Source organism: Meles meles, chromosome X (genome assembly GCF_922984935.1).
Source record: "Meles meles chromosome X, mMelMel3.1 paternal haplotype, whole genome shotgun sequence".
NCBI classification, from domain to species: Eukaryota; Metazoa; Chordata; class Mammalia; order Carnivora; family Mustelidae; genus Meles; species Meles meles.
Window position 1 is genome coordinate 130,055,904 of NC_060087.1, and position 22,000 is coordinate 130,077,903.

A 22,000-nucleotide genomic window follows, 5' to 3' on the forward strand; every position below is an offset into this window, starting at 1 on the left:
AACAGAGCAGAGAGCCCAGATATGGACCATCAACTCTATGGTCAAATAATCTTCAAGAGAGCAGGAAAAATATCCAGTGGAAAAAATACAGTCTCTTCAATAACTGGTGCTGGGAAAACTGGACAGCTATATGTAGAAGAATGAATCTCAACCATTCTCTTACATCATACACAAAGATAAACTCAAAATGGTTAAAGACCTCAATGTGAGACAGGAATCTATCAGAATCATAGATGAGAACAAAGGCATTAACCTCTTCAACATCAGCCACAGCAACTTCTTTCAAGATATGTCTCCAAAGGCAGAGGAAACAAAAGCGAAAATGAACTATCGGGACAACATCGAGATCAAAACTTTCTGCACAGCAAAGGAAACTGTTAACAAAACAAAGAGGCAACCCATGGAATGGGAGAATATATTCACAAATGACACTACAGACAAAGGACTGATATCCAAGATCTGTAAAGAACTCAAATTCAACACACACAAAACAGAAAATCACGTCAAAAAAGGGGGGGGGGGGGGCAGAAGACATGAACAGACACTTCTCCAAAGAAGACATACAAATGGCTAACAGCCACATGAAAAAATGTTCATCATCACTAGCCATCAGGGAGATTCAAATCCAAACCACATTGAGATACCACCTTACACCAGTCAGAATGGCCAAAATTAACAAGACAGTAAACAATAAGTTTTGGAGAGGATGTGGAGAAAGGGAAACCCTCTTACACTCTTGGTGGGAATACAAGCTGGTGCAGCCACTCTGGAAAACATTGTGGAGATTCCTTAAGAAATTAAAAATAGAGCTTCCCTATGACCCTGCAATTGCACTACTGGGTATTGACCCCAAAGATACAGATGTAGTGAAAAGAAGGGCCATCTGTACCCCAATGTTTATAGCAGCAATGGCCACGGTCGCTAAACTTTGGAAAAAACCAAGATGCTCTTCAATGGATGAATGGATAAGGAAGATGTGGTCCATATACACTGTGGAGTATTATGCCTCCATCAGAAAGGATGAATACCCAACTTTTGTATCAACATGGATGGGACTGGAAGAGATTATGCTGACTGAAATAAGTCAAGCAGAGAGAGTCAGTTATCATATGGTTTTGCTTACTTGTGGAACAGAAGGAATAGCATGGAGGACATGGGGAGATGGAGAGGAGGAGGGAGCTGGGGGAAACTGGAGGGGGAGACCAACCACAAGAGACTGTGGACTCTGAAAAACAATCTTAGGGTTTTGAAGGGGTGGGGGTGGGAGGTCGAGGGAGCCAGGTGGTGGGTATTAAAGAGGGCACGTATTGCATGGAGCACTGGGTGTGGTGCAAAAACAATGAATTCTCTTACACTGAAAAGAAATTTTAAAAAATAATAATAAATAAAGTAAGAAACTCTTTAAAAAAAAGGTAAGGAAATTGGGGAGAAGCAAGATTGTGATGAAGTAGGAGACTTAAATATCATCAGGTCCCAGGAGTTCAGCTAGATAGTTCTCAAACCATTCTGAATACCTACAAACTCAACAGGAGAGAGAAGAGAAGAATAGCAATTCTAGGAACAGAAAATCAACTGCTTTCCAGAAGATAGGACATGCAGAGAAGTGAATCTGAGGCAACATTCGGGAAAACAGACTATAGTGGGAGGGGCCAGTTTCCAGCAAGTGAGAGAGCAGTGGAACACAAAATCAAAACTTTTAGAAGTCTGCTCCACTGAGGGACATTGCTCCAGAGGCTAAGCAGAGGGTGGGATCCTAATGGGGACAGTGTGGTCTCAAGACCTGCGGAGTCACAGAAAGACCAGGGGTGTTTGAATGTGGCAGAGCTCCCAGGTGTCAGAGAGGGGAAGCTGGCTGTAGAGACACAGCCAAGGAGTGGGCTCTCTGTTTGGGATTACTTTAAACCATGATCCGCAGCACAGTTGGGCCACTGCTTTTCTGGCAGGGACCCAAGTGGCAGATCTGGGGAGACTCACCTTCCTCACCCGGGAGGAGCGGCTTGGAAACGCATTGCAGGAATCTGCTGGGTTTGGAGAATCCAAGCAGGGCTGGGCACCAGAGATAAAAACACTTGGTCACAGGCTGGGTGAGCACAGAGCATGGCCAGAGACCAGGGAGACAGGAGGGATTAACTGCTTTTCTCTGAGGGTGTACTAAGGAGTGGGGCCCTGGGCTCTCAGCTCCTATGGGGCTGGAAATTAGGAAGCCGCGATATCCATTACCATCCTCCAGAAGAATGAAACTCGACCATTCTATTAGACCATACGAAATGGATAAAAGACCTCAACCTGAGACAGGAATCCATCAGAATCCTAGAGGAGAACATAGGCAGTAACCTCTTCGACATCAGCCAAAGCAACTTCTTTCAAGATATGTCTCCAAAGGCAAAGGAAACAAAAGCAAAAATGAACTTTTGGGACTTCATCAAGATCAAAAGCTTTTGCACAGCAAAGGAAACAGTCAACAAAACAAAGAGGCAACCCACGGAATGGGAGAAGATATTTGCAAATGACAGTACAGACAAAAGGTTGATATCCAGGATCTATAAAGAACTCCTCAAACTCAACACACACAAAACAGATAATCATATCCAAAAAATGGGCAGAAGATATGAACAGACACTTCTCCAACGAAGACATACAAATGGCTATCAGACACATGAAAAAATGTTCATCATCACTAGCCATCAGGGAGATTCAAATTAAAACCACATTGAGATACCACCTTACACCAGTCAGAATGGCCAAAATTAGCAAGACAGGAAACAACACGTATTAGAGAGGATATGGAGAAAGGGGACCCCTCGTACACTGTGGGTGGGAATGCAAGTTGGTGCAGCCACTTTGGAGAACAGTGTGGAGATTCCTCAAGAAATTAAAAATAGAGCTTCCCTATGACCCTGCAATTGCACTACTGGGTTTTACCCCAAAGATACAGATGTAGTGAAAAGAAGGGCCATCTGTACCCCAATGTTTATAGCAGCAATGGCCACGGTCGCCAAACTGTGGAAAGAACCAAGATGACCTTCAATGGACAAATGGATAAGGAAGATGTGATCCATATACATGACGGAGTATTATGCCTATCAGAAAGGATGAATACCCATCCTTTGTAGCAACATGGACGGGACTGGAAGAGATTATGCTGAGCGAAATAAGTCAAGCAGAGAGAGTCAAGTATATGGTTTCACTTATTTGTGGAGCATAACAAAGAACATGGAGGACATGGAGAGATGGAGAGGAGAAGGGAGTTGAGGGAAATTGGAAGGGGAGGTGAACCATGAGAGACTATGGACTCTGAAAAACAACCTGAGGGTTTTGAAGGGGCGGGGGGTGGAAGGTTGGTGGGAACCAGGTCGTGGGTATTAGGGAGGGCACATATTGCATGGAGCACTGGGTGTGGTGCAAAAACAATGAATACTGCTACGCTGAAAATAAATTTAAAAAATAAAAAAATAAAAACAAGACCTATTAATATGCTGTCTACAAGAAACTCATTTTAGACCCAAAGAAAACTACAGATTAATAGTGAGGGGCTGGAAAACAATTTACCATACTAATGGACATCAAAATAAAGTTGGGGTGGCAATCTTTATATCAGATAAATTAGGTTTTAGCCAAAGACCATAATATGAGATTAAAAAGGGCACTCTATCATACAATCATATAATACATTCTATCCAACAAGAAGATCTGACAATTTTAAATATCTATGCCCCTAACATGGGAGCAGCCAATTATATAAACCAATTAATAACAAAATCAAAGGAACACATTGACAATAATACAATAATAGTAGGGGACTTTAACAACCTGATCACTGAAATGGACAGATCATCTAAGCAAAAGATCAACAAGGAAATAAAGGCTTTCAATGACACACTGGACCAGACAGACATCACAGATATATTTAGAACATTCCATCCCAAAACATCAGAATACACATTCTTCACTAGTCTATATGGAACATTCTCCAGAATAGATCATATCCTGGGTCATAAATTAGGTCTCAACCAGTACCAAAAGTTTGGATCATTCCCTGCATATTTTCAGACCACAATGCTTTGAAACTAGAACTCAATCACAAGATGAAAATTGGAAAGAACTCAAGTACATGGAGATTAAGGAGCATCCTACTAAGGAATGAATGGCTCAACCAGGAAATCAAAAAAGAATTATAAAAATTCATGGAAACAAATGAAAGTGAAAAGACAACTGTTCAAATCTTTGGGACACAGCAAAGGTGGTCCTGATAGGAAAGTATATACCAATACAAGCCTTTCTCAAGAAATAAGAAAGCTCTCAAAACATAACCTAACCCTACATCTAAAGGAGCTGTAGAAGGAACAGCAAAGAAAATCTAAACCCAGCAGAAGAGAAATAATTAAGATCAGATCAGAGCAGAAATCAATGAAATAGAAACCAAAAGAACAGTAGAACAAATCAAGGATAATAGGAGCTGGTTCTTTGAAAGAAATACTAAGATTCATAAACCCTTGGCCAGACTTATCAAAGAGAAAAGAGAAAGGACTCAAATTAACAAAATCATGAAAGAAAGAGGAGAGATCACAACCAACACCAAAGAAATCCAAACAATTATAAGGACATATTATGAGCAATTATACACCAGCAAATTTAACAATCTGGAGAAATTAATGAATTCCTAGAGACATATAAACTACCAAAACTGAACCAGGAAAAAATAGAAAACCCGAACAGACCCATAACCAGTAAGGAAATTGAAGCAGTCATCAGAAATCTCCCAACAAACAAGAGCCCAGGGTCAGATGGCTTCCCAGGGGAATTTGAACAGACACTTACAGAAGAATTAATACCTATTCTTCTGAAATTGTTCCAAAAAATAGAAATGGAAGGAAAGCTTCTAAACTCATTTCATGAGGCATTACCTTGATCCCAGAACCAGACAAAGACCCCATCAAAAAAGAGAATTACAGGGGCACCTGGGTGGCTCAGTGGGTTAAGCCGCTTCCTTCGGCTCAGGTCATGATCTCAGGGTCCTGGGATCGAGTCCCGCATCGGGCTCTCTGCTCAGCGGAGAGCCTGCTTCCCTTCCTCTCTCTCTGTCTGCCTCTCTGTGATTTCTCTCTGTCAAATAAATAAAATCTTAAAAAAAAAAGAGAATTACAGACTGATATTCTTAATGAACACAGATGCAGAAATTCACACCAAAATATTAGTCAGTAGGATCCAACAGTACATTAAGAGGATTATACACCATGATCAAGTGGGATTTTTCCCTGGGCTGACTGATTTGTGGGTGTTGAACTAACCTATCAATGTGAGGCAATACACTAATAAAACAAAAAACAAGAACCATATGACACTCTAAATATATGCTGAAAAAGCATTTGACAAAGTACAGCACACTTTTTTGATCCAAACTCTCAAAGTGTAGGGGTAGAGGGTACATACCTCAATATTATCAAAGCCACCGATAAAAAAAAAAAAAAACCCACAACGAATATCATTCTCAATGGGGAAAAACTGAGAGCTTTTTCCCTAAGGTCAGGAACATAGCAGGGATTTCCATTATCACCACTGCTATTCAACATAGGACTAGAAGTCCTAGCCTTAGCAATCAGACAACAAATAGAAATAAAAGACATCCAAATCAGCAAAGAAGTCAAACTCTCACTCTTTGTAGTTAATATGATACTTTATGTGGAAAACCCAAGACTCCACTCCAAAACTTTTTTTTTTAAAGATTTTATTTATTTATTTGACAGAGAGAGATCACAAGTAGGCAGAGAGGCAGGCAGAGAGAGAGGAGGGAGCAGGCTCCCCGCGGAGCAGAGAGCCCGATGTGGGGCTCGATCCCAGGACCCTGAGATCATGACCTGAGCCGAAGGCAGCGGCTTAAGCCCCTGAGCCACCCAGGCGCCCCCACTCCAAAACTTCTTGAACTCACGCAGGAATTCCATAAAGTGTCAGGATATAAAATCAGTGTACAGAAATCATTTGTATTTCTATAAACCAACAACAGGACAGAAGAAGGAGAAATTAAGGAGTCAATCCCACTTACAAATGCACCCAAAACCATAAATACCTAGGAATAAACCTAACCAAAAAGGCAAAGAATCTGTACTCAGAAAACTATAAAGTACTCATAAAAGAAATTGAGGAAGACACAAAGGAATGGAAAAACATTTGATGCTCATGGATTGGAAGAAAAAATACTGTGAAAATGTCTATGCTACCTAAAGCAATCTACACATTTAATGCAATCCCTATCAAAATACAATTGATTTTTTCAAAGAAATGGAACAAATAATCCTAAAATTTATATAGAACCAGAAAAGACCAGGAATAGCCAGAGGAAAATTTAAAACAAAAACCAAAGTTGGTGGCATCACAATTCCCAACTTCAAGCTCCTTTAGAAAGCTGTAATCATCAAGACAGTATGGTACTGACACAAAAACAGACACATATATCAATGGAACAGAATAGAGAACCAAGAAATGGACCCTCAACTCTGAGGTCAGCTAATCTTCAACAGAGCAGGAAAGAATGCCCAATGGGAAAAAAAAAACAGTATCTTCAACAAATGATATGGGGAAACTGGACAGCCACATGCAGAAGAATGAAACTGGACCATTTCTTTACACCATACATAAAAATAAACTCAATATGGCTGAAAGACCTAAATGTGAGACAGGAATCCATCAGAATCCTTGAGGGGAACATAGGCAGCAACCTCTTTGACGTTGGCTGCAGCAACTTCTTCCTAGACACATCACCAAGGGCAAGGTAAACAAGGGCAAAAGTGAACTATTAGGTCTTCATCAGGATCAAAAGCTTTTGCACAGCAAAGGAAATAGTCCACAAAACCAAAAGACAACTGACAGAATGGGAAAAGATATTCACAAATGACATATCAGATAAGGGGCTCGTATCCAAAATCTATAAGGAACTTCTCAATCTCAACACCCAAAGAACAAATAATCCAATCAAGAAAGGGGCAGAAGACATGAACAGACATTTCTGCAAAGAAGACATTCAAATGGCCAAAAGACACACGAAAAAGTGCTCAACATCAGGGAACTACAAACCAAACCTCAATGAGATATCACCTCACACCAGTCAGAATGGCTAAAGCTAACAACTTAGGAAATGACAGATGTTGGTGAGGATATGGAGAAAGGCAAACCCTCCTACACTTTTGGTGGGAATGCGAGCTAGTGTAGCCACTCTGGAAAACAGTATGGGGGTTCCTCAAAAAGTTGAAAATAGAGCTACCCTATGACACAGCAATTACACTACTGAGTAAGACACAAATGTAGTGAGCTGAAGGGGCACATGCACCCCAATGTTTATAGCAGCAATGTCCACAATAGCCAAACTATGGAAAGAGCCTAGATGTCCATCAATAGATGAGTGGATAAAAAAGATGTGTGTTGTGTGTGTGTGGTGTGTGTGTGTGGTGTGTGTGTGTGTTTGTGTGTGTGTGTGTGTGTATCAGCCATCAAAAAACCCCGAGATCTTGCCATTTGCAATCACGTGGATGGAATTAGAGGGTATTATGCTAAGCGAAATAAATCAGTCAAAGAAAGACAATTATCATATGATCTCTGTGAGATACAGAATTTGAGTGGTGGGGGGGTGGTGGAGGGAAAGGAGGGAAAAATGAAATGAGATGGGACAGGGAGGGAGACAAACCATAAGACTCTTAATCTCAGGAAACAAACTGAAGGTTGCTGGAGGGGAGTGGGGGTGGGGAATGGATAGGGTGGCTGGGTGATGGACATTGGGAGGATATGTGCTATGGTGAGCACTGTGAATTGTGTAAGACTGATGATTCACACACCTGTATCCCTGGGGCAAATAATACATTATATGTTAATAAAAAAACAAAAAAAAGAAGGAACTCTTGCCATTTGTGGCAACATGGATGGACCTTTAAGGCATTATGTACATGAAATAATTCAGACAGAAAAGACAAATACTATATGATCTCACATGTGAAATACAAAACTACAAAAACAAAAAACCTACCAGGTTCAGAGATACAGAGAACAGGTCGCCAGAGGTGGGGGGTTGGCAGAATGTGAAATGGATGAAGGGGGTCAAAGGTACAAACTTCAACTTGTAAAATAAGTAAGTCATGCATATATAATGGTGGTAATTTTGCAATATATACAAATATTGAATTATTATGTTATACATCTGAAGTGAATATAATGTATGTCAATTATACCTCAATTAATAAAAGATCTGATAAAAGTGAAAAATCACCAGTAAGACTGAAGAATATCAAAGAAAACAAATAACCAATAACCAATGTTCCGAATGGAAAGGCATATATCATTAAAGATCGAATAGAAATTTAAAAAATGAAAGGATGTTATTTTTAAGAGATTTAATGCCAAAAATATAAAAATTTAGAATGATGGACATTTCCTAAAAATATTTAAAAATCAATAAAAGGAAATTAAAAATCTGGATAGTCTTATATGATTTAAAAAACAGAATCTATAACTAAAGAATTTCCCAAAAAGAAAACTTGTGGTCCAGATGGCATTACCAATGAATTCTTCTAAACATTTAAAGAATAAATAGCATCAGTCTTACATAATCTCTTCAAGAGTGTAAAAAAAAGTTCTGTATTGCAATTCATTTTAAAAGCTAACACAACCTTAATACCAAAACCTAAAAAAAACCTGACAAATGAAGCAAAATTGAAGGCTAGTCTCACTAGCCTAATGAACAGGGATGGAAAAATTCTAAAATACACACACACACACACTCACACACACACACACACACACACACACACGAATACTCACACATATGCCAGTCTGTTATGCAAGATAACTGGAAAAGCAGGTTTTTTACTGAGAATAAAATGTCGGTTTAACACTTGAAAATCAGTTAATGCAGGTCACCCCATTTACAGAGCAAGAGAGAAAATGTGATTAACTCAAATGCAGAAAAAAATCTGTTAAAATTCAACACCCATTCTTAATCCATTCTTGTGTTAACTAACCTTACCGTGGTAGTTATTTTTCAAAATATATTTATGTCAAATCATTGTGTATTGCACCTTAAACTTACACAATATTATATTTCAGTTATACCCCAATAAAGCTCGGGAAAATTTTAATACCCATCCGTGATTTAAAGAAAGAAAAATTATTCATTTTTGATGGTTGCATATCTTCTTTACCCATTCATCTATCAATGGACATCTGGGCTCTTTCTGTAGTTTGGCTATTGTGGACATTGCTGCTATAAACATTGGGGTGCATGTGCCCCTTCAGCTCACTACATTTGTGTCTTACTCAGTAGTGTAATTGCTGTGTCATAGGGTAGCTCTATTTTCAACTTTTTGAGGAACCCCCATACTGTTTTCCAGAGTGGCTGCACTAGCTCGCATTCCCACCAAAAGTGTAGGAGGGTTTGCCTTTCTCCATATCCTCACCAACATCTGTCATTTCCTAAGTTGTTAGCTTTAGCCATTCTGACTGGTGTGAGGTGATATCTCATTGAGGTTTGGTTTGTAGTTCCCTGATGTTGAGCACTTTTTCGTGTGTCTTTTGGCCATTTGAATGTCTTCTTTGCAGAAATGTCTGTTCATGTCTTCTGCCCCTTTCTTGATTGGATTATTTGTTCTTTGGGTGTTGAGATTGAGAAGTTCCTTATAGATTTTGGATACGAGCCCCTTATCTGATATGTCATTTGTGAATATCTTTTCCCATTCTGTCAGTTGTCTTTTGGTTTTGTGGACTATTTCCTTTGCTGTGCAAAAGCTTTTGATCCTGATGAAGACCTAATAGTTCACTTTTGCCCTTGTTTACCTTGCCCTTGGTGATGTGTCTAGGAAGAAGTTGCTGCAGCCAACGTCAAAGAGGTTGCTGCCTATGTTCCCCTCAAGGATTTTGATGGATTCCTGTCTCACATTTAGGTCTTTCAGCCATATTGAGTTTATTTTTATGTATGGTGTAAAGAAATGGTCCAGTTTCATTCTTCTGCATGTGGCTGTCCAGTTTCCCCATATCATTTGTTGAAGATACTGTCTTTTTTCCATTGGATATTATTTCTGCTTTGTCAAAGACTAGTTGACCATAGAGTTGAGGGTCCTTTCTGAGTTCTCTATCCTGTTCCATTGATCAATGGAATATTATGCAGCTATCAAAAAATTGAAATCTTTTCATTTGCAACAACATGAATGGAACTAGAGAGTATTATGATAAGTGAGATAGGTCAATCAGAGGAAGACAATTATCATATGATCTCACTGATATGTGGAATTTGAGAAACAAGGCAGAGGATCATAGGAGAAGAGACCAAAAAATGAAGCAAGATGACAATAGGGAGGGATACAAACCGTAAGACACTCTTAATCTCATGAAACAAACTGAGGGTTGTTGGAGCAGAAGGCAGTAGGGGAAATGGGGTGGCTGGGTAATGGACTTTGGGGAGGGTATGTGCTGTGGTAAGTGCTATATATTGTGTAAGACTGACAAATCATAGACCTGATTCCCTGAAACAAATAATACATTATATGTTAGGGTTAATGATTTAAAAATTAAAAATAAATAAATAATTAGCTAATTTAAAAAACAATATTAGTCACAGCTTTAAAAGCTACTCCTGTAAACAAAAAAAAAAATAATGAAATCCTGCCATTTGCAACGATGTTGATAAAACTAGAGTATATTATGTTAAGCAAAATAAGTCAGTCAGAGATGGACAAATACAATATGAATTTACTTACATGTGGAATTTAAGAAACCAAACAGATGAACATAGGGGCAGGGGATTAAAAGAGAGGGGGAGAGAGATTAGCAAACTAGAAAAGAAACAGGGTTGATGGAGGATGCAGGGCAGCAGAGGGGTTAAGTAGGTGATGGGTATTAAGGAGGGCACTTGTGATGAGCACTGCGTATTATATGTAAATGATGAATCACTAAATTTTATTCCTGAAACCAACTTTACTATATATGTTAACTAATTAGAATTTTTTTAAATCTTGAAATTCTAAAAATTAGTTAAAAGGGTAAATGTTACATATATTTTGTCACAAGAAAAATAACATAGTAATGTTAAAAAATAAAAGAAAGTAAAAAGAAAAAGTCTTTGTAAACCAAAAATAAAAAAGAAACTTCGTTAGTCTGATAAAGGGTACTTGCAAAACTGTAGCAAAAACCATGTTTAATGTTGAAACAATGAAAATCTTTTCTCAGATCACAAATAAATGATATCTGTGATCTCCACTTACATTCAGCATTGTACTGCAGGAACTATGCAACAAAATAAGTCATGAAAAATTAAATATATAAAAATTTGAAATAAGTGAAAATGGAATTATCTGATGATTTCATGAAACTAAAAATAAATTGGTACTATTAATAAGTGGATTGATCAGTATCTCTGACTATAAGATCAACATTCAAAACTCAGTTATATTTCTGTATAACCACAAAAAAGTTTAGAAACTAAAATTTTTAAAAATAAAAAAAATTACAACTTTTATAATAGTACCAAATAACACTAAATAACTAAGAATAAATTTTAAAATTGTGCAAGATCAGAGCACCAGGGTGACTCAGTTAATTAAGCAACTGACTCTTGATTTTTGCTGAGATCATAATCTCAGGTTCGAGATCAAGTCCTGCATCAGGCTCTACACTCATCACAGAGTCTGCTTGTCCCTCTCCCTCTAATACTCTCCCCACTCTCACACGCTCTCAGATAAATAAAAAATCTTTTAAAAAATTGTGCAAGTTCTATATGCAATAAAATATATAAAATACTGAGGAAAAATAAAAATATAAATAAATGGACAGAGATACATATCTACAGTTTGGGGGGCTCCATTTGGTAAAAATAACAGTTATTCCCAATGTTGAACAATAGATTCAGCACAATTGCAATACAAATTCCAGGAAGTTCGTTTACTGTTTGGAAATTAGCAACCTGATTCTCAAATTTAGGAGAAGGACAAAGTTAGAGAATTATACTACCAGATTATCAAGACTTATTAAAGTACTTTGCAATTTATTGAATATCTACTGGCTATCCACATAAAAATGAATGGTTAATATTATCCTGCATCATACATATATAGTGATATCATATATTATATACATTGGTATATTGATATATATATATCTATGCATGTATATATCACCATACAAATTGTGTATGTGTGGCCTCTAGAAAATAAAATATTCATGACATTACATTCAGCAAGGATTTCTTAAATGGAACAAAAATGTACTAACCATGAAATAAAGATTGATGTATTAGATTACATTAAAATTATAATTACTGTTCATCAAAAAACAACATTAAGTGTATAAAACATAAATTCAACAGAGTAGGAAAAGATATATGCAATACGTATATTTTACAATAGACTAATACTCAGAATATTAAGAACTACAAATCAGAAAGAAATGTAGAGATAACTGAATAAACAAATGCACAAACGATTTCAACACACTTTCAAAAAAATTGTTTAGGACATTCAAATGGCAAACAGCATATGAAACCAAATCAAACTCATAAGGCATTAGAGAAATGCAAATGTAAACTACTATAAGATATCAAAACATGCATATTATAATGACTAAAATTTAAAAGAATAACAGTACCAAGTGCTGAAAAGGATGGAGAGCCATAGGAACATTTGTAAAGTACCAAAGGACATGTAACTTGCTGTAAAAATTTTAGAAACTCCTTGGCAGTTTCTTTTTTTTAAGATTTTATTTATTTATTTGACAGACAGAGATCACAAATAGGCAGAGAAGCAGGCGGGGTGGGGGGAAGCAGTCTCCCCACTGAGCAGAGAGCCCGATGCGGGGCTCCATCCCAGGACCCTGGGATCATGACCTGAGCTGAAGGCAGAGGCTTTAACCCACTGAGCCACCCAGGTGCCCCTCCTTGACAGTTTCTAATAAGTTGTATATATATCTATATATATACATATATATGTATGATGACCCAGCAATCCCACTCCTAGTTATATAAACAAGAGAATTGAGTTGAAAACATGTATTCAGAAAAAAAAAATTCCTATCAAACAGTAAAATGGATATGTAAAATGTGGTTTATTTATAGAATGGAATACTACAGAACACTGAAAATTAATGAACTATATAGTTAATGCAATGACATGAATGAATCTCAAAAACATTATGTTAGGTCAAACAAGCCATACACAAAGGACTGCCTATTGTATTATTGCTTAAATAAAGTTCACTATCAGGTGAAATTAATTTGTAGTATAAGATATCAGGCTTGCTGTTATCTTTGAGAAGGAGAACACAGACAGTGACAGAAAAGGCATGAAGGGATGGTTTGGAGTATTATTTTTTTATTTCCCAATCCAGGTGGTGATTACATGGATTCATACATTTGACAAATATTCATTGAGCTGTAGACTTATGATTTTGGATTTTTATGTATGTTATACTTCAATTAAAAAGTTTACTTAAACAAACAAACAACAACAAACCACTGAAAAGAAGATCAGAATAAATTACAACACAGCATGTTTTTGGCTGTGAAGATCTAATTAACTAAGATACCCATGTTGGAAGGCACCTGGGTGGTTCAGTTAGTTAAGCGTCTGCCTTCAGCTCAGGTCATGATCTTAGGGTCCTGGTATAAAGTCATGCATCAGGCTCCCTGCATGGTGGGTAGTTTGTTTCTCCCCCTCTCCCTCTGTCCCTTCCCCCTGCTTGTGTTCTCTCTCTCTCTCACTTTTTTTTCTCTTTCTCTCAAATAAATAAAGTCTTTAAAAAAAATTCCAAGCTTTTTATAATTCAATGTAATCCTAATAAAAGTCCCAACACAATTTCCTTAAAATAAAGCTTTTCAAGTTTAAAGTTCATAGGAAAATGCTTACAACTAATTTTTAAAAGGTAATTTGACCTAATAAAGAAAACATACTATAAATCTAACAAAATAAAATATTATGGTATTAGAATACTTGCATGTTGATACCTGTATGTACCAAAACACTAGTAACAGATGTTGCTTTCTAGGAGAGGAATTGAGTGGTTGTTTAAGAATGAGAGGATTTGGGGCGCCTAGGTGGCTCAGTGGGTTAAGCTTCTGCCTTCGGCCCAAGTCGTGATGCCAGGGTCCTGGGATCAAGCCCCGTATCGGGCTCTCTGCTTGGCCGGGAGCCTGCTTCCTCCTCTCTCTCTCTGCCTGCTTCTCTGCCCACTTGTGATCTCTATCTGTCAAATAAATAAATAAATAAAATCTTCAAAAAAAATAAAAGAATGAGAGGATTTACTTTCACCCTATATGACTTTGTACCCTTTGGATTATGACTCTTGTACATGAGTTACTTATTTAAAAGGCAATTCTAAGAAATTTAAAGCTTGCCTTATGAGAAATAGGAAGAAATGATGACCAGGGATTTAATCAATACAGATATAAACAAACAAAAATACAGTAGAATGGATCAACAAAACTAAGAGCTGATTCTTAGAAAGAATTAATAAAGCTGCGGGGCACCTGGGAGGCTCAGTGGGTTAAATCCTCTGCCTTCGGCTCATTTCATGATCTCAGGGTCCTGGGATCGAGCCCCGCATCGGGGGAGGGTGTCTCTGCTCAGCGGGGAGCCTGCTTCCCTTCCTCTCTCTCTCTGCCTGCCTCTCTGCCTACTTGTGATCTCTGTCAAATAAATAAAATCTTTAAAAAAAAAAGAATTAATAAAGCTGATAAACCCCTAGCCAGGATTTTCAAAAAGAGAAAGGACCCAAATAAATAAAATCACGAATGAAAGATGAAAGATCACACCACAGAAATATAAACAATTATAAGAGAATATTATGAAAAAATTATATGCCAATACACTGGGCAATCTGCAAGAAATGGACAAATTCCTAGAAACATAGAAGCTACCAAACTGAAACAGGAAGATATAGAAAATGTGAACAGACCCAAAACCAGCAAAGAAACTGATTCAGTAATCAAAAATCTCCCAACAAAAAAGAGTCCAGGACCAGATGGCTTCCCAGGGGAATTCTACTAGACATTTAAAAAGAATTAATATCTACCCTTCTCAAACTGTTCCAAAAAATAGAAATAGAAAAAAACAACAACAACTCCCAAAATCCTTCAATGAGTCCAACATTACCATCATTCCAAAGGACACTACCCCACTAAAGACCCCATTAAAAAAGCAAAATAGGCCAAGATCCCTGATGAGAACAGATGCAAATATTCTCAACAAGATACCAGCAAATTGAACCCAACAATACATTAAAAGAAATATTCACCATGATCAAGTGGGATTTATTTCTGGGCTGCAAGGGTGGTTCAATATTCGCAATCAACCTCATACACCACATTAATAAAAGAAAGGATAAGAACCATATGATCCTCTCAATACATGCGGAAAAAGCATTTGACAAAGTACAGCATCCATTCAGCCCTCAACAAAGTAGGGATAGAAGACCATGCCTCAACATCATTAAGGCCATATATGAAAGATACAGCTAATCTCATTCTCAATGGGGAAAAACTGAGAGCTTTTCCCCTAAGGTCAGGAACAAGACTGGTGTCTTGTTATTTATCTTGGATAACCATTGTTATTTAACATAGTACTGGAAATCTTAGCCTCAGCAATCAGACAACAGAAAGAAATAAAAGACATCTAAATAGGCAAGGGAGAAGTCAAATTTTCACTATTTGCAGACAATATTGTACTCTATGTACAAAACCCAGAAGATTCCACCAAAAAATGCTAGAACTCATACAGGAATTCAGCAAAGTTGCAGGATATAAAATCAATGTGCAGAAATCTGTTGCATTTCTATACACCAATAATGAAGGAGCAGAAAGAGAAATCAAGGAGTCAATCCCATTTATAGTTGCACCAAAAACCATAAGATGCCCAAGAATAAACCTAACCAAAGAGGTAAAATATCTTTTCTCTGAAAACTATAGAACACTTATAAAAGAAATTAAAAAGGACACAAAGAAATGGAAAAACATCCATGCTCATGGACTGGGAAAACAAAAATTGTTAAAATATCTATACTACCAAAAGCAGTCTACATATTTAATGCAATACCTACCAAAATACCAAAAGCATTTTTCACAGAGCTAGAATAAGCCATCCTAAAATCTGTATAGAACCACAAAAGAATCTGAATAGCCAAAGCAATCCTGAAAAAAAAAAGCAAAGCTGGAAGCATCATGATTCCAGCTTTCAAGTTATATTACAAAGCTGTAGCGGTCAAGACAGTATGGCACTGGCCCAAAAGAGACACATACATCAATGGAACAAAACAGAACACCCAGAAAAGTACCCATAACTATATGGTGAACATAGGGTCCCAGAAACAGATCCATATGTATATAGGAATTTAGTGTACCATTAAGGAGCAATTTATGATCAATAAGAAAATTATGGACTATTTAATAAATTGCACTGGACAAATGGTTATTCATTTAAAAAATATGAGACCCACATGAACAATGGATTATAGTGCTACTACGTATAAACAACAAATATTAAGTGTAGTCTTGAAGTAGGAAGATCTTCCAAAGTAAAACTTAAAACTCAATGGCATAAAAGGAAAGACCAAGAGTTTTAATTTTAAACTTCTCTGCAACAAAAAGCCCTCATTGATAAAGTTAGAAATAAGCAAGAGACTGGGATTTAGAAATAAAATATTAATGTTCCTGTCATGTAAGGGGTTAATATGAATCAGTAACTAAAAGATAAAACAAAATACAAAATTGAACAAAGGATATTTAAAAATTCACAAGAGAAAATTATAAATGAATAATAAACAAAAATATGTTCAACCTCAATAAAAATTAGAGATATATACACTAAAATAACCAGATATTTGCATTTAAAGTCTATGGAAATATGACTAATACATTAATTAAAAAGTTAGCTGTTGTAGCACTGGGGGGAGAAAATAAGATTGATGAGGATTGCAATAGGAACAAAATTTCTGTTGTATATCACTATTTATTTTATTTTTGAGCTATTTATTTTCTCAAAGTCCCAGTGTTCTTTCAAAACCAAATACTCTTCCATTATTCATTATCTCAGTGAATGGTACCATCATCCAACCAACTACAAAGTCGGAAACCGAGAAATCATCTTTCACATTTCCCTCTCCAACATCTCCGTACTATTCTATTTAAAGTTCTCCGAATTTTACCTCCAAGCTCTTTTCAAAACATCATGTCTCTTCACGTGTTCTACTACAACCCTAGAGCAAACTGTCATGTACTCATTCTTAACCACTGCTAAAATTTTATTCACACGAGAAATATTTACTAGGCATCTGATGCCTTGTATCTGATACAGTGCTAACTGGTTTCCTGGAATCTACTTCCCTCCTAAACTATCCGACATACTGCAGTCAAGTTCAGCATTTCAAAATCTGAATTTGTCAGCAGCTCCTCCACCACTTTAAATACCTTAGTGGCTTCAAAGTGGTATGGTTCCAGACCACTGCAGTAAAGCAAATACAGCAATAAAGTGAGTCAAATAATTTGTTTTGGTTTCCCAGTTCATATGAAAGTTATGTTTATACTATACTGTAGTCTATTAAGTGCACAACAGCATTATGTCTAAAAAAAACAATGTACAAATCTCCTCCACTGTTGGTGAGAATGCAAGCTGGTGCAACCACTCTGGAAAACAGCATGGAGGTTCCTCAAAATGTTGAAAATAGAACTACCCTATGACCCAGCAATTGCACTACTGGCTATTTACCCTAAAGATACAAACGTAGTGATCCGAAGGGGCACGTGTACCCGAATGTTTATAGCAGCAATGTCTACAATAGCCAGACTATGGAAAGAACCTAGATGCCCATCAACAGATGAATGGATAAAGAAGATGTGGTATATATACACAATGGAATACTATGCAGCCATCAAAAGAAATGAAATCTTGCCATTTGCGACAACATGGATGGAACTAGAGGGTATCATGCTTAGTGAAATAAGTCAATCGGAGAAAGACAACTATCATATGATCTCCCTGATATGAGGACGTGGAGATGCAACATGGGGGGTTAGGGGGGTAGGAGAAGAATAAATGAAACAAGATGGGATTGGGAAGGAGACAAACGATAAGTGACTCTTAATCTCACAAAACAAACTGGGGGTTGCTGGGGGGAGGTGGGATTGGGAGAGGGGGAGGGGGCTATGGACATTGGGGAGGGTAAGTGCTATCGTGAGTGCTGTGAAGTGTGTAAACCTGGCGATTCACAGACCTGTACCCCTGGGGATAAAAATACATTATATGTTTATTAAAAAAAAAAATTGGAAGGGGAGGCGAACCATAAGAGACTAGGGACTCTGAAAAACAACCTGAGGGTTTTGAAGGGTCAGGGGTGGGAGGTTGGGGGAACAGGTGGTGGGTAATGGGGAGGGCACGTTTTGCATGGAGCACTGGGTGTTGTGCAAAAACAATGAATACTGTTACGCTGAAAAAATAAATAAAATGGAAAAAAAAACAATGTACATACCTTAATTTTTAAAAAAATACTTTATTGCTCTAAAATGCTAACTAATATCTAAGCTTTCAGTGAGTCATAATAAATGATCACAGATCACCATAACAAAGATAATAATAATGAACAAGTTTTAAATGATGTGAGAATTACCAAAACATGACATAGAGACACCTGAAGCGAACAAATGTCTTTGGAAAAAATGGTGCCAGTAGACTTGCTGGATGCAAGTTTACTGAAAACATTCAATTAGTTAAAAATATCTGCAAAGCACAGTCAAACAAAGCTCAATAAAATGAGGTATGTCTGTAGTCTTAAGGAAATTAATAATTATTAACCTAGGGAAAAATTAACTGCATTATCAAATCCAAACTACTTTCATCAGGCTCAGGTCTACTGTAATCTCAAGCCACATGCTCCTCCTTTCAGATCCTATAATATACCATATTGCTTATTTTGTATAGGTATCATATCCCCATAAACTCAATAGCCTTTTGCCTAGTAAACTCTTTAAAGGGAAAAAAAAGCACTCAGAACAAATAGAAAGTATTCTATGTTAATTAGTATTTATAATCAGATACACCAATAACTGCATTATATAGAACTGAGTGCTCTGATTAAAGGCAAATATTATTAAACTGAATGCACAAAAACTATGTTTCAAGACATAGCATCTAAAATATAAGGATGCAGAAAGGTTGAAAATAAAAGGTTGGAAAGAGATACACCAAACATTAATTTTAAGAAGACTAATTTGATTCCACGTGTAAGTAAAATAACAAAAAAACAAAAACATTGTTTTTCTCTGTCTGACTTATTTCACTTAGTATATATAATAACTTTTATATCCAAAAAAAAGGTCCATCTGTACTGTCACAAATGGCTTTTTATGGCTGAATAATATTCCACTGTGCATATGTATCACGTCTTCTTTAACTATTTATCTATCACTGGACATTTGGGTTGCTTCCATATCTTGGCTATTGTAAATAATGCCACAATAAACATAGGAGTACATATATCTTTTCAAGATGCCTTTTTTTTTTTAGTTAGTGTTTTTATTTTCTTTGGGTAAATACCCAGTAGTAGAATTACTAGATCATATGGTAATTCTGTTAATATTTTGGGGAGCCTCCATCCTGTTTTCCACAATATGTACCAATTTACATTCACAAGCAAGCAAACAAAAAACCAGATTCTTAAATACAGAGAAACAGGTGGTGATTGCAGGTGTAGGGATGGGTGAAATAGATAAATGTGGAATAAGAGGTACAAATTTCCAATTGTGGAATAAATAAGTTGCAGGTTTGAAAGGTACAGCATAGGGAATATAGTCAATAATATTGTAATAATGTTATATGGTAACAGATGGTAACTACACTTATCATCATGAGCACTAAGTAATGTATATACTTGTTAATACACCTGAAAATAATATAACATTATATGTTAATTATACTTCAATTTTTAAAAAAAGAAAGCTGGCTTGGCTAAATCACTATCAGACAAAGTAGACATTAAGACAAAAATCATTCCTAGCAATAAAAAGAGATGCTTCAGAATGATAAAATATCCCATTTATCAGAAAGATATAACAATTCTAAATTTGTATGTACCTAATATTGCCTCAAAAGAGGTAAGTAAGATATGAGATGAAGAAAAAAATAGAGAAAACCACAGTAAGAAATACAATATTACAGTGGAAGGTCTTAATACATCTTTCTCAGTAACTAGTGAAACAAGGAGAAAATAACATCAGTAAGGATATACAGCAACTGAGTAACATTAACAAATTGGAACTAATTGATATATATAGAACTCTATACTCAACAACTAAAGAATACACATTCTTTTCATAAACACATAGAATGTTTACATACACTGAACATATTTTAGGACAAAGGCCAGCAAGCTCTTTCTATAAAGAGCCAGACACTAAATCCTTTAGGCTTTGTGAGCCTCACGATATTGTTGTCATATATTTTTTTCTTTTTTTTAATCACCTCTTCAAAATGGAAAAAAAAATATTTTTAGATTGAGGAACATACAAAAGCAGTCCATAGCCAAATTTGACTTATGGGCCACAATTTGCTGACCTCTGTTATAAGAAACTCTAAACAAATTTTAAATTGAAATTCTACAGAGTATACTCTGACCAGAGTGCAATTAAGCAAGAAATAATCAAATGACAATTAGAAAATCCACATCGTTTCCAAATTAAGAAATATACTTCTAAATAACCTTAGGTCTAGAGAAAAAAAAATCACATTGAAAATTAGACAATATTTTAAACTGAATAATATTGAAAATAGTACACATGAAAACTTATGGGCTACAGCAAAAGTCATACACAGAGGGACATTTGTGACCTTAAAAACATATATTAACAAAGGAGAAATGTTGAAAATCGATAAGCTAAGCATCATCTCATTAAGCTAAAATAAGAAAAGAAAATTAAACACAAAGGAAGTAGATGAAATTAATTAGGACCAGAAATAAATGAAAGAAAAAATAAATATATAATCAAGAAGATCAACGAAAGCAAAAGTTGTTTGAATATAACAAAATTGATAAAACTTTAGAAGGACCAATGAATAAAAAAAAAGAAAAAGCACAAATAAACTGTGGAACATAAGGGAGGTATAAGTATATGTCCTACATGGAAATATTAAAAATATCATAAGATAGGGACACCTGGCTGGTTCAGATGGTGGAACATGTGACTCTTGACCTCAGAGTCATGAGTTTGAACCCCACTTAGAGTGTAGGGTTTACTGAAAAAAAATTAGAAATAAAATATTTTTTAAATTTATAAGATACTATGAAATACTTTATGCCTTTGATTTGAAATTATTTTTAAATGTACAAATTCTTAGCAATATGCAACTTACCAAAACTGACTCAAGTCAAAACAGGAAATCAGAACAGTACCACAATATTAAAGAAATTGAACCTGTAACTTAAAACCCTTTTAAGGAGTGCTCGCTTCGGCAGCACATATACTAAAACCCTTTTAAGGACATCACCAAGATGGCAAAGTAGAAGGCCATAAGCTCCATCTCCCCCAAAAGATCATAGATCATAGATTCATGAACAAAAATGCCTCTGGGAGAGCTCAAGAGTCTACTTAAGAAACTAGCAACACAGTAGAACAAAAAACCTGAGAATAACTGCACAAGATGGGAAAGATGAACAGTTTCTTTTGACTGACATTATCCTGTCCTCCAGGCTGGCACTGCTCAGTGCTGGCACAGCTAGAAAGCACACTCTGGGAAAGAGAGATGGGGGTGAGTGAGTGACATCTTCTCCAGCCTTTCAAAGTACCACACAAAGGACCTGTTTTGATTTCACCCCACCCAGACTGGCAAAACTGAGACATATAGAGGTGACTAGGAACAAGGAAGAAAAGCAGGGACTACCAGTATCAGCCACAACCTGTTGTGCAGAGGGCCCCAGTAACTTTCCCCACTGAAGAGATCAATGGCCAGCATAGCTATCATAAACTCCCTGTAGATTTCACTAGTTATTGCCC

General features: G+C 36.5%; 1 protein-coding gene across 3 annotated transcripts in view; it reads right to left on the reverse strand.

Annotated features, from left to right (window-relative positions):
• The window catches only part of GABRA3 (gamma-aminobutyric acid type A receptor subunit alpha3), a 330,036-nt gene that overhangs the window by 278,085 nt on the left and 29,951 nt on the right, over positions 1-22,000 (reverse strand). Inside the window, exon 1 of one of the 3 annotated variants that reach the window (XM_045996526.1) lies at positions 13,970-13,989. The exons of the other annotated variants lie outside the window; for them this stretch is intronic. The gene's annotated coding sequence lies outside the window, so the exon portion shown is untranslated. Of the gene's footprint in view, positions 1-13,969; positions 13,990-22,000 lie in introns of those variants that run through there. 3 annotated transcript variants of the gene reach the window in all.